Source organism: Scyliorhinus canicula, chromosome 9 (genome assembly GCF_902713615.1).
Source record: "Scyliorhinus canicula chromosome 9, sScyCan1.1, whole genome shotgun sequence".
NCBI classification, from domain to species: domain Eukaryota; kingdom Metazoa; phylum Chordata; class Chondrichthyes; order Carcharhiniformes; family Scyliorhinidae; genus Scyliorhinus; species Scyliorhinus canicula.
The window spans coordinates 57,746,445-57,759,729 of NC_052154.1; the positions used below are offsets into that span (position 1 = coordinate 57,746,445).

At 44.1% G+C, this 13,285-nt stretch overlaps 1 long non-coding RNA gene across 11 annotated transcripts in view; it reads right to left on the minus strand.

Moving 5' to 3' along the window:
* Positions 1–13,285, minus strand: part of LOC119971332 — a 508,049-nt gene that overhangs the window by 57,377 nt on the left and 437,387 nt on the right. The window lies entirely within an intron of this gene.

Below are 13,285 nucleotides of genomic sequence, written 5' to 3' on the forward strand. Positions count from 1 at the left end.
CGATGAACTGCAGTTATTCTTTTAATAAACTTGCAGCAATAATTTTATAATCATCAGTCATCTGCATGTGGATGCCATCATGTAAGAAAGATCTGAAGCACATTTACAGCAAATGTCGCTCGAAACCTGATGAAAAACAGAGTTCCTACTCCAGCACATGCGTAAACATGTAAAATCAAAACAGCATATATTATTAACATGAACAGGTACCAGGAATTAGGAGACTGTAATCTAACATTGGGGTTCAGTTGATAGCAAATGATGATATCTGAAAGTCTTGATTAGATGTCTATATTATAAGTGCTCTGTGCTAACCATTATCCAGTATTAAAGAACAGTATATTCCACCTCATGCGATCAAAGGGAGAAAAGAGTACAGTGATCAAAAGGAGAAAATCAGTACTTTACAAAAGACTGATTATATTAAAAAAAACAGGAGACATGTTTGCCTCCAGCAATACAGTTGTTGGGTATATGGGACTGATTTGAAGCAATTAGTCTCTCGTGTACTAAGTATTCATCACTTCAACTGGTATAGTTCCTTTTGACCATCAACCACTTTGCTTTCATTCTGTTCATAAAGGCAGACAAGCTATTAATTTGGCAACACTAAGCCATATACAACTGTGAAGAGTGAGAAATTCAGTTGATGGGCAAGAGGTCATGGGGAAAACTGATAAAAGGAAAAAAAAAACTGATGACATAATTTCTTCATGCAAACAGTAATCTTTGGTCTTCAGGATATGGCACTGGAGGTAAAGTCTCGGACATTATTCAAGATGAAATTTGATGTTATGATAGACACCCTCGGTTTCTTTGAATGAACTTTGGATGGTTACCTAGCTGTCTTTTTTTTTAAATTTAGAGTACCCAATTCATTTTTTCCCAATTAAGGGGCAATTTAGCATGACCAATCCACCTACCCTGCACATCTGCGGGTTGTGGGGGTGAAACCCACGCAAACACGGGGAGAACGTGCAAACTCCACACGGACAGTGGCCCAGAGTTGGGATCGAACCTGGGACCTCCATGTCGTGAGACAGCAGTGCTAATCCACTGCGCCACCGTGCTGCCCGAGCTAGCTGTCTTGACATCTTATCCTTTGTTACATCCTTGACAAAGTAAACTGAAAATTGTGTCTCTTTCGTCCTGTACACATCGTTTTTCATGATTAATGTTTTAAATTCTTTCTCTCTCCCCCTTTCCACTTCCCTTTCACCTTTACTCTTCTTCCTCTCAGTATTACACACATACACAAACAGAGTTTAGACATTTAAAATGTAAAAGAGATTTAAAGCTGCAAAAGGATATGATAAGTTTATTCTTAATGCAATGCAGAAGAATCATGCACACACCTGTAAAGACCAACAGTTCCAGGGAAACAATTTATAAACATGTCTGACCTTCAATAAAGTAGTTTTTTATCATTGCAGATTTCTGGCATGCTGATTAAGACATTGGCCCAGAAATTCAGTTGTGCACCTCTGAGAGACGGGTACTAAAAGATCTAATAGGGCATGCAGTGTGCATGCATTGAGGCCATGCCGGAAGTATGTTGTATACAATATCAAGTGAATGCTTCCTCTTTTGCTTGCATTATCATGCAATTTCCCTGGAAAGAGGTGGTATGCAACAGAGCTACTCACAGTCCACTGTCAACAGTGCCTTCTAAGTGCTGCATGAGGTAGCAGAGCAGCCTGAAGTCACTTATTCTATGAATTTCCTTCCGTCCCCACAGGGGATAGCGTCTCAAATCCGTTCCAATAAGAACAGCTTGTGACCTTTGATGGGAAGAATTTACAACTCAATTTGCACTACTGGAAAACATGTGTCAACATTTAAGGAGAACTGACAAGATTATAATTGTAAATTTGGGAAAGAATTTAGCTTTCTTGTTATTAAAGAAAATAATCATTGTTGGGGATGTTGCCCTCGGACTTCTTGTTATTCCAGGAATGCTCACTATAGTAATGTCAAGGAATAATTTGACCATGAGTGTTCTGGCTAAGCACATGCACAGAGTAGATAGATCAGAACGCTGACTGAGGAAGCAAGGCATTTGGGTGATAAGGAGTTATTCGTTACTCGATAAACATGAAATCCCATCATCCCAATCCATGTCCCAATGCTTCCTAATATCCACCAAAAAAAGATATGACTATAATTCAGACATTAAGCTTTCATTGGATGAACTGCAGGGGCAAGAGAACTCCCTTTAAAGCACTTTGACCCAATGACTTTGTAAATCTAATGGGATAACATTACCAATAAAATCAATTTCTATTCCAAATAAGAATGTGGAGTTTCTCACTGCGATTTATAATTAAAAACAAAAACAATAAGGAAGTTGACAACAAATAAAAGGTAGATGAGGTAATCTTGGCTCAACCACCTAGCATTTAGACTGTTGGAGTGTGAAATTAGGATAACTTGCCTCTACGTATGAATACAAGTACCATCAGAGCTTCAAAATGGCACTGGAGCTGGTTGCACAGACTACTAAATTGGTGAGAGGGTTTCTCAGTATATAGGCACTGGAATTACACAGAGCAGGCAAATCGTGATGCCAAACAGTGCGGGAGTCATTCCTCGGAGGGCAGGCAGAGCATAAGTGTTGACGTAGCTGCATAGCTAGTGAATAAACTACCTTGTTGAAAGCCCTTGTTGTCTGTGATTCAGGGAACCCATAACATTTACACCAGTACTATTTAAAGAGATCATCAACTACTTACAGGTTCTTTCTTCTGTCTGTTGCTTTGCTTCTCCAAGTGTGTAGTGCTTTTAAAGACCTTTGGTGGGTGGGCCTCCACACCCACCGCCCAATAGTAGTGTGAATGGTACTTGCCACTTATTATCTCAAGTCTAAATGTTATACAAACTCACTTCAACTTTTCTTCCTACTGACCCTGCTAAAGTTAAAAGTTATGTTCCTTACTGATTGAGATGAGATGAGATATATTACTAAACATACCTTTCTTCTGCTTTTATTTGCAGCTCTTCTAAGCAAAAGTCCTGGAACCATGAAGTATGATTAATTCTACCATCTCCCAACAGAGCCAGGTATACTTGGCTTGTTGCCTGGATAACAGGTAATGTTGTACAATGCTCAACTTTGTACAATTCAAATTAAAAGCAACAAGTTTTCTATCTCTCTCATCATGGGAAGCCTGGCTCATTGTAAATACCAACAAAGCTCCTGTGGGCCAATTATCGACCCAAAGAAGTGAAGGAGGCTGCATCTGAAGCTGAGAAAGCACCAAACCACATAGATTGCCTTCTTGCAGGGCCACTTTTACAATTTTCCCTTTCAGTTTCATGTCCTCCGAAGCAAAATGGGGAACGGAAATTGACAGAGAGACGGGGAAACATGCAGGTCCTCATTCTGTGCTGTATGATTCTATCATTTGAGTTAAGGCGGTTTGTACCAGGAGGCTTGAATCATAGTTTTAATTCAAAGAATGTTACAGAAATAGCATATTTTGCATATATCACTTTATGTAGCAGATGACATATGAAAACAGCAAAAGAAAAATATACTTCTATCAGCTGGTGGTTAATACCACAATAATTCATCGAATTTTCTGCTGGTTTATGATTTATGCGTGTTACAAAAAGTTTCTCGAAGAGTTTCCTCCTACTGACATATACAGGGAACTGCTGCTTTCAGTTTGTGTGCAAAACTGTAGCCATGATCTCTCCTGTAATGAGAAACGGACAGCACCAACCCTCCAGTCAGCTTTGAATCACAATTGGGAGTCAGTTGAGTCTCATAAATAGCATTGCGAAAGCAAAGCTGTCGATTAAAAGTCAAATTGCTGCAAATTTCAGTGTTACTGAGAAAAGTCAGAAGCTGCAAGCCCTTCATGCCTGGATCCAGAAAAAGAGAACAGACTATTTCTGAGGCTGCTCAAGGTCCCTCAAAGTGCCTGGCACGCCAGGCAAAGGAGAATGAAGTTTGAAGCAGTCAAATCAGTCAGTCACAACTGTGGTAGATGTGGTTGACTCACACACAGTGTCCTTACCATGCACAGCCCAGGGAGGTCCAGAATGATCAAAAACCCAATGGCTGTCAGTTGGAAAATCTGCAATCAGCCAGTTTACTTGTTCTTTCCACAAGACAATCACTTAGGAGTTGTAGGTTAGATTCCATAATTTAAAACAAAGCACAATTGCCAAGGGGCAGCGCCATGCCAACTCAAGCAGTCAAAATTTACACACTACATAATAAAAGAAATAAATCCCCTGTACTTGACTGGAACTCTGTGCTGAGTGTATATTTATCATTGGTTCTCATTGTCACAGGACAGCAGGTCTGGGAAATGTAAATGAGAATTCCGATGGGATGTCTGAATCAGTGCGCAGTAAACAATGAAAGATAGCTTAACATTTGAATGATCATTCACAATCATTGCTGTTGCGACAACTCTATTTGAACACAGCAGGAATCATTGCCAGGTTCGGCTCTTGGACTCTACGCATGTGTGTGTGTGTTTCGTCAGGAAGCAGAGGTAGTTTGAAGTGATGTATGTGTGTAAGGTTGGATATCAGAAATAAGGTATAAATTTAAATGAGTTTCATTTAGTGTTTCTGTGTAAGAAGGGGTAAAACTCTAGTTAGATTCATGTCAAACAAAGGTGTTTGTCAGTATGGGGCTGTTGGTTTTATTTTAAGCTGTGTCTCTGTTGTGCTCAGAGAGTTTATGCTGTGAAAGCTTGGAGAAGGATTGAGCTGTTTCTTAGCAACCAGGGACCACTTTTTAGGCTAGGAAAGTTTTTTGAGTTTAGTTTAATTGGACACAGACAGAAGGAGTTCAGCATCTAGAGAGAGAATGGCTTTCTCTGTTCTGCCAGATGCAAAAGCAGAACAATGGGCAAGAAAGCAAGTTCCAGAGAAACTAAAGAACAATTAGTTTGAGAAATCAGTGAATGAAAAGAGGAATTCCAGGAAGTTTGAAGTTAAAGGAATAAGAGGAACTGGAATTGGAACAGGCTACTGTTCATTGAAGTTAAAGTCAGAGCTGAAAGGTGCAGACGTGAAGTTGGCTAATGAGAAACCAGAGAAATTTGAAATAAGCCTAAAGATTGGTGATTTTTTACCACAGCTGGTGAAGTAAAAATGTAAGCAATTGTGAAACAATTCATGGCTGGGCTCCTGAGAGATTGTCTGAAGGTTGAAAGCTTATAATTATTCAAGACAAAGGAATACTGAAAGAAGAGTTGGAAATCCTGGAAGTGAGTCCCTTACTGGGAACAGTTGAAGGAAGGCATTGTTTGAAAGATACTCAGGCGGGTCTTTTCGAGAGTGGAGTTTCAAAGCAGTCACGGGGAAGCCGGAGTCCAATGAGATCAGTGACTCACAGTGTAATAATCACCTGGGGAGAATTGAGGAGGAATCCACAGAAGCTCCACTGAGATTGGTTTCAGAGTGGGTGTTGTCTGATCACAGCCTGTAGGGTTACAGGGACTGTGTGGAGCGATTCTCTCAAAAAATAACAAGGGGTGCAATTCTCCGGAAAAGTATCTCAGTGTGGTAGAGAGCGTGAATTGCCAGGAGCTTCCCGCAGCTTGGCCCAGCGAGGCCGGCAACCCAATTCAACGTTAATTGGTCCACTTAATGAGGCCTCATGGGCTTCTCATCGCAAATGAAGGCTCGCCAGCTGATTTGCAGGGACATCACTCACCAGCCCCCTGCTAACAGGGTCGAACAGCACTTAAGCTGCATTTGCTCAGCCAACACCAGCCGGCTCGTAATAATGGCACCCAGGAGACCAGCCCCAAGATTCGGGGACGCTGACTTGGGGAGGCTCCTAGATGCGGTGAATGCCAGGAGAAATGTCCTGTTCCCCCGAGGGTCCTAGAGAGTCAGCCACAAGGCAGTCAGTGTTGCCTGGGATGAGGTGGCGGCAACTGTCGGCTCGGGGAGTGTGATCAGGAGGACTGGCCTTCAGTGCCGTAAGCAGGTCAACGACCACACACGGCAGCACGAGTGAGTAGGCACCAACGCCCCCCACCCCCCTCCTCAAGGGAGCATCCACCCCCCAACTCGCCAGGCAACCACCCCAGCCCTCCTCCACCCCCTCCCACTTCAACACCCCCCAACCCCTCCTTCACCACCCACCCCCAACACTGTGAACCATGCTTGTGGCTACCAATGCCCTCTCTGTGTATCCTCAGGAAAAGCTCTCACATAACCATCGGGAGAGGGACCAGACTGGTGGAAGGGTACTGGACTTAAGAGTCCTCACCTCGTTTGAGGAGCATATCCTGGTAGTGACTGGTGTGACCGAGGACAGATCGGTCACTTATGCAGAGGCTGGCAGGCGTCGCAGAAATGAGCAACCACTGGGCTCCACCCGGAGGATCTGTCAAATGTGAGTCGTGATTGCCTTAATGACCGACCCATGCCTCCCACTAACCACATGTCCATTCTTCCACACATCCCCGAGCTGACGCCGTTGGACCATCCGTACGGCATCCTCTCCTGATCCCGAGGACACCTCGGAGGAGAGCTCCGAGGATGCAACTGTTATAGTCGCAGCACAGCTGTCATCCCCTCCCTCCACCAGTGCAGATGCACACACCTTGGTGGGGCATGTTAGCATTCAGGGTTCTGGGGCACAATCTGGTGAGCACCACACTGTTGCTGATGTATATCAGGTGGAGGCAGGAACCCCCCCCCCCCCCCGCCAAGCGAGACAGCAGTCGGAGAGTTGCTGGATCCCAGGACCCAGCTGGGATGCAGCCTGATGCTGAGTCTGTGGTACAGAGGTACCCGGAGCTGATGGACACGATAGGGAGTGGCCGGGACATTCAGAGGGAGATGTCAGCGTCACTCCAGCAGATCTATAGCCGATTAGAGGAGTCCCAGAGTCTCGGGCGAAGGAGATAGCGCCGGCAATGAGTGGCACAGAGGCCAACACTGCTCGGGTGGCGACCGCAGTGGAGAGCCTAGTGCACAGTGAAGGTGTCCAAGGCGTGGCGCAGTCGGTGACGGTCATGGCTGAGGGTCTCAGCAGAATGTCCGCCTCACTGGAGGATGTTACCCAGTACCAGGCGGACCTCGATGAGGTTCTCGGGACATGTCCCGCTCTCAGATGGGCATGGCTGTGGTGCTGCGGAGCTCGTCCCAATCATAGATGGGAATGGTTGAAGTGCTGCAGAGCATGGCCCAGTCACTGAGGAGCATCGGCGAGGGCATTGACACAATGGTGCTGGCAAAGCCAGATGATGCAGCGGCAGCCGGGGCTTGAACCAGCTGTCCCTCCGTCCCAAGGTGAACCCCAGAGCCCGATGGGCACTGACTGGGATGAAGGGGCCTTAAGTGCCAACCCGGACCCGTCCCTTGGAGGAGTGGCAGTGGCCACCAGCTCCCCAGCGTTCCACCCCTCTGATGAGGCTGCTGGGAGTACAACACATAAACATCTTTTTGCACAACCATTACGATGCCTCTGTCACTTTCGTCCGCAATGCGGGCTCACCTCCGGACACTTTGCCTATCGCTCCAGGCATCCCTCCCCACCCCTCCCCCTCCCCATGGCACCCACCCACCTTCCAGCCATGGACATTTCCCCGGAGCTGTGTCCCATCCCCTGGGTGGTCAGATGCTGCGAATGTGGTGTTGCCTCCCGCAGTGTTCAAGCACAGTGTCCAGGCATCAGAGTGTGATTGGGATGCTAGGCAATGACTCCCACATGCTACATGGCCCGCCCACCCATGGGGCCGCATCTACTCCACATCAATGAAGTGCTCACTTAACCACGATTGCCAATTCCCAATTGGCAATAGCCTTCAGCCACGCAGCCAGAGGCCTCAGCAGTCTGTTCAGGTTATGGGTGTTCATTGGGGCAGATGGGCAGGGACAAGGGTTTCCCCCAGAACAAGTAATCATGATCCAGGGTTTGGCATGGTGATGCCATGAGCGGTTGCCTTCCGTTGCCCCCGCCAGTGCCTCCGCCCCCCCCCCAACCTCCCATGGCACGCCAACCCTGCGGAGGATCCCACACCCCCAACTGAGGGTCCCTCATCCCCTACCGAGCACTGGGGTGGCAATCCCTGCACCCCTGGGCTGATTACCTGTTAATTGTAAAATGAGACTGAAGTGGTGATAATTGGTTTCTCGCCATGCTACGGAGAGATCCTGATTTCTCAAATGGGAGCGAGCCTGTTGCATCGCAAACTGTTTGGCGTCCGGTGCGCATTAATGGTGCCGAGGTGGAGATGATTGACAGTTTCAAATTCCTAGGTGTGCACATCACCAATAATCTGTCCTGATCCACCCATGTCAATGCTACGACCAAGAATGCACAACAGCGCCTATGTTTCCTCAGTAAACTAAGGGAATTTGGTATGTACACATTGACTTTTGCCAACTTTTACAGATGCACCGTAGAAAGAATCCTATCTGGCTGCATCACAACATGGAATGGCAAGTGCTTGGCCCAAGACCGTAAGAAACTTCAGAGAGTCGTGAATACGGCCCAGTCCATCACGCGAACCCGCCTCCCATCCACTGACTCTGTCTCCATCTCCCGCTGCGTGGGGAAAGCGGGCAGCATAATCAAAGACCCCTTCCACCCGGGTTATTCACTCTTCCAGCTTCTCCCATCGGGCAGGAGATACAAAAGTCTGAACACGCACTAACAGGTTCAAAAACCACTGCTTCCCCGCTATTACCAGACTCCTGAATGACTCCCTTATGGACTGATCTGATCTCTTCACACATCTTCTCAACTGAGTAGTATTGCACTCTGTATGCTTCACCCAGTGACTGTGTCTATGTATTTACATTATATATTTATCATATGCCCTATGTTTTTTTTAATGTTTGAAATGATCTGTCTGGACTGTACGCAGAACAATATTTGTCACTGTATCTCGATACACGTGACAATAAAACAAATCCAAATCTAAATCGCTCCTTGGTGTCCAAAGGTTGTTGGGGTTACAGGGATAGGGAGGGTGATTGGGTCTCAGTGAGGTGATCTTTCGTAGGATCGGTGCGGATTCGGTGGACCGAATGCGCTCCTTCTGCACTGCAGGGATTCTATGATTTGTGAAGATGAGTGGAGTGAAGGAGTATTGTATTATCGTCAAAACTTTTCAAAACATGTCTAATAAATGTTTATTTTTGTTGTGATTCTATTCATCCATGTTTTGTAAATAAAAGTAAGTGTAACAGTCTCTTGAGCCAGGCTTTGAGATTAATGTGGAAATTGTCATGTATCATATTTTATATTTGTTGCAGTAGTGTTTTTAAAAGTCTGGGTTATGGTATATATTTGTTGCAGTAATATTATTAAAGAACATAGGTTAAGGTACCCAGACTGTGTGCCTGCTAAAACTGGAATTAAAGAGTCCTAAAAGGTGAGGTCATGATTAATTCCATCCACTTACATGGTTACAGGTAAAGGGCTATGATTGCTGGAGATTCCCTGGAGAGTAAATCATTTATGAGGGGTTGTATTTAGTCTTAGTTTAGCAGGTCATGCGACGGCTTAGTGGGACACAGTTGATGTAATTAATGGGATGAGCAGGTCAGCACGGTGGCACATCGGTTAGCATTGCTGCCTACGGCGTTGAGGACCCGGGTTCGAATCCCGGCCCTGGGTCACTGTCTGTGTGGAGTTTGCACATTCTCCCCGTGTCTGCGTGGGTTTCGCCCCCACAGCCCAAAAGATGTGCAGGTTAGGTGGATTGGCCATGCTAAATTGCCCCTTAATTGGAAAAATTAATTGGGTACTCTAAAAAAAATTTTAAATAAAAAAAAATGTTTTAATGGGATGAGCCAGATCTGCCTGTAGTCTTGCAGACTGCCATAGGATTTGAGTCTGACTAGACAGAAGGATTTTAAGTTGAGCAGCAGTTTTTCAAATGCTATTAGGTTGAGCAGAAGTTTACTGAATCTGCACATGAAAGGAACACTCTCCTATGGTCTGCCCAGCTGAGCAAGTAAACCTGTTTTTTTTAAAAACTTTATTTGTAAGTGGTATTTGAACTGTCTTGGGTTGCTTAACTGGAACTAGTAACAGGTATAGAAGGTAAGATTAAGTTTTTCCTTGTGCTAAAAACTGATTAACTGATAATTGTAAAGCTATTTCGTTGATGTTAATGTGGTTAATTCCATGTTTAAATTAAAGTTTGTTTTATCATCATGTGAGAGTACCTTTAAGAAATAGGTGTTTATCAAATAGCTGTAGTGGATGTACCTTTAACAAATGGGTGTTTATCAAGTAGCTGCAGTGATGTCAAGAGTGTGGCTGTCTATTACTTTTGTTTTGGGCTGGCAGCTATAGTGTGTGCTTAGTTTCATTTTCAGAGTTGGAGCTGCACCCAGCCAAACAAGGTATAATTTGATCTCTCTGTATGAAAAGAATGCCTTCAGATCACTTGCTAGTTTAAAAGTGACAACTGCTCTCAGTATAGAATTTAAACCTGCTGTTTTTGTTAAAGAGGGTATTTGTCTTATGGATGTTGCTAGGAAAGATTAAGGGTTACTTATAGAGTACTGTATTATTTGAGGGAGTATTTCAGTTGATGGTGGCTAAGATGTTTTTTTTTCTAAATTTTGATTACCCAATTATTTTTTCCAATTAAGGGGCAATTTAGCGCGGCCAATCCACCTACTCTGCACATTTTTGGGTTGTGGGGGCGAAACCCACGCAGACACGGGGAGAATGTGCAAACTCCATATGGACAGTGACCCAGAGCCGGGATCGAACCTGGGACCTCAGCGCTGTGAGGCAGCTGTGCTAACCACTAGGCCACCGTGCTGCCCGTTGCTAAGATATTTACTGTGTATTTATAAAATGTAAACTGGATTCATAGAATAAACATTGTTTTGTTTAAAAATACTTAAGTTCTCTGTTGTATCACACCTGTAAAGTGGGCCCTTGTGCTCCTCATAACCAAAATCTATTAAAAGTTGTGGGTCAGGTGAACTCCATGATACACTTTGGGGTTCTCTAAACCCTGGCCCGTAATACATAAGAGATACCTATTGGTCAGCGTTATCATTCCTGGGGTGAAATATAATTTCCTCACGGTTTTACATGTTTAAAAAAAAATGTTTGCGTTTCTCATCCGGTATCCTAATAAATGTTGGAGTCTGGTGGGACCTTCCCGTTCAGTAGTAACATTAACTGGGAGCATAACAAATTACATATATGTATTTGATGATGTAGTGTGGGTGGCAGGTGTTACAAACTGTAGGGAGGGGATGTTTAAAACTTGACTAAAAGCCAGAATGCAAAGGAGTTATTTTGTTTAAGTTATGTAAGAAAACTTACTGATATTGGGATGCGTGGCCTGATCTTTAATTTGGATCATTAAACAAAGATAAATTGCCGCATCTTAACTAAGCACATTTTGTTCTAATTGTGGTGCTCTATGCTGATTCGAGGTGAAATAAAAGTTTAATTACCTGCAGCAGGCTTCACCTCAACAAATGTTAACAGTCAACTTTGGAGATATTGAAGAGGATATGAAAGAGACACAAATATCGAGTTCAGGTCCTAGGAGAGTATAGTTACATCCTTGGGTTGCATTACCATGTGAGTAGATTTGGGCAGTTTGAGTTAACTCCCATAAAACGTAACATACTCGGACTGGTTATAGAAGAAAGGGGAAAGCAATAAAGTAATTTGAAAGTGACGGTACCGTTATAATGCAGGAAACACGGTAGCTAACTTGTGGTCAGCAAGCTTCCACAAACAGCAATGTGTTGGTGACCAGATCATTTGTTCTTGTGCTGCTGATGGTGGGATAAATATTTCTTAGTATTATGAGGATAACTCTCCAACTCTTCTTTAAAATGATGCCGGGGATTTTTACATCCACCTGAATGGACAGGTCAAGCCTCAGTTTAATGTTTTATCTGAATGACAGCGAGTCTAACAGTGCAGCGCTCCCTCAGGAATACGCTGGAGTGTCAGTGTAGATTTTGTGATCATGTCTTTGTGCAGGATTTTCCAGTCCCTACACTGATGGGCATCATTGTAGGCGAGACGGGAACATTTTTAGAGCCGTCAAATGGCGGCATTCCAGATTTTCCCATCGCACCTGTGAAGATGCCTGCCAGTGTTGGGACCATAAATTCCCACCTTTGGAGTGGGACTTCCAGTCACTACCTTCTGACTCAGAGGCAAGAGTGATATTAATTGAATCCTAGCTGACACCAACAGGGGCAACTGACAGCATTGAACCTGTGAAGATACCTACTGCAGACCCACATTTTTAAATCTCCCTGTTGCCAACTTTCCATTCATCTTTCCATTCTGAATAAGGATGTCATAGAAGGCATTGTAAAAGCTTGTGAAGTAATGAGAATGTACTGGCATAACCCCAAGCTGGTCATTAAAACATCAAATACAAAGTAAAATTCTTTAAAATCCCTTTCCTTGGTCATCTGATAGATTCCAGCTGTATTATAAGCAATAACAAATAAATATGCATTGTTCCCAGAGACTTACTGGTCTACTGGCAGAGTTGATATCTTTCTATCCTTTGGGAATGCCAACAGTATTGTAAAATCTAATTTGTTGTTACATGTTGCTGCTATTAGTCAGTGAGGAAAGAAACAATACCATTGAATTACACATCTGCGGTCCCTTTGCTACATCTGTATGGATCAAACTGGCCAACACCACAAATGTCCCAATTGAGCCTAGAAGGAGAATGATAAATAAAAAGTGACGGTTACTGTGATGGCTGCAGATGGTCGTGTATGAATCCCCATTCCAGTTTTGAAAAGGAGATGCTATTAAACCTCTTTGCCCATAGATACATTTCTAATGTTATCAGGTGGCCACTAGGAGACTTGCAGAGTGGCCGAGTGCCATTCAGGCTATTCTATATCATTCCCTTCTATACCATGTGCAGAGTTACTGCAGACCTGATAGTGGTCAATAGCCTAGAAAGAGGAAATAAAGGCCCAACCTACTTATTTGACGAGGAGAAAATTGTAGGCCAATGGGAAAAGAGCAAATCCGTGGGAATAACTGAATAATTATTTCATAGAGTTAGCACAGGCACTGTGGGCTGATTGATTTCCTTCTGTGCTGTAAAATTCTATAAATCTATGATCCATAGGTGATAAATGCATCACATCTGTGATTATTCCTACAGCAATATGCTATGAACCCCTGTCCCTTTTTAAAATAGTTATTTATTCATTTCCAATTAAGGGGCGATTTAGCATGGCCAATCTGCCATCCTGCAAAACCTTGGGTTGTGGGGATGAGAGCCATGCAGACACGGGGAGAGTGTGCAAACTCCACACGGACAGTGAC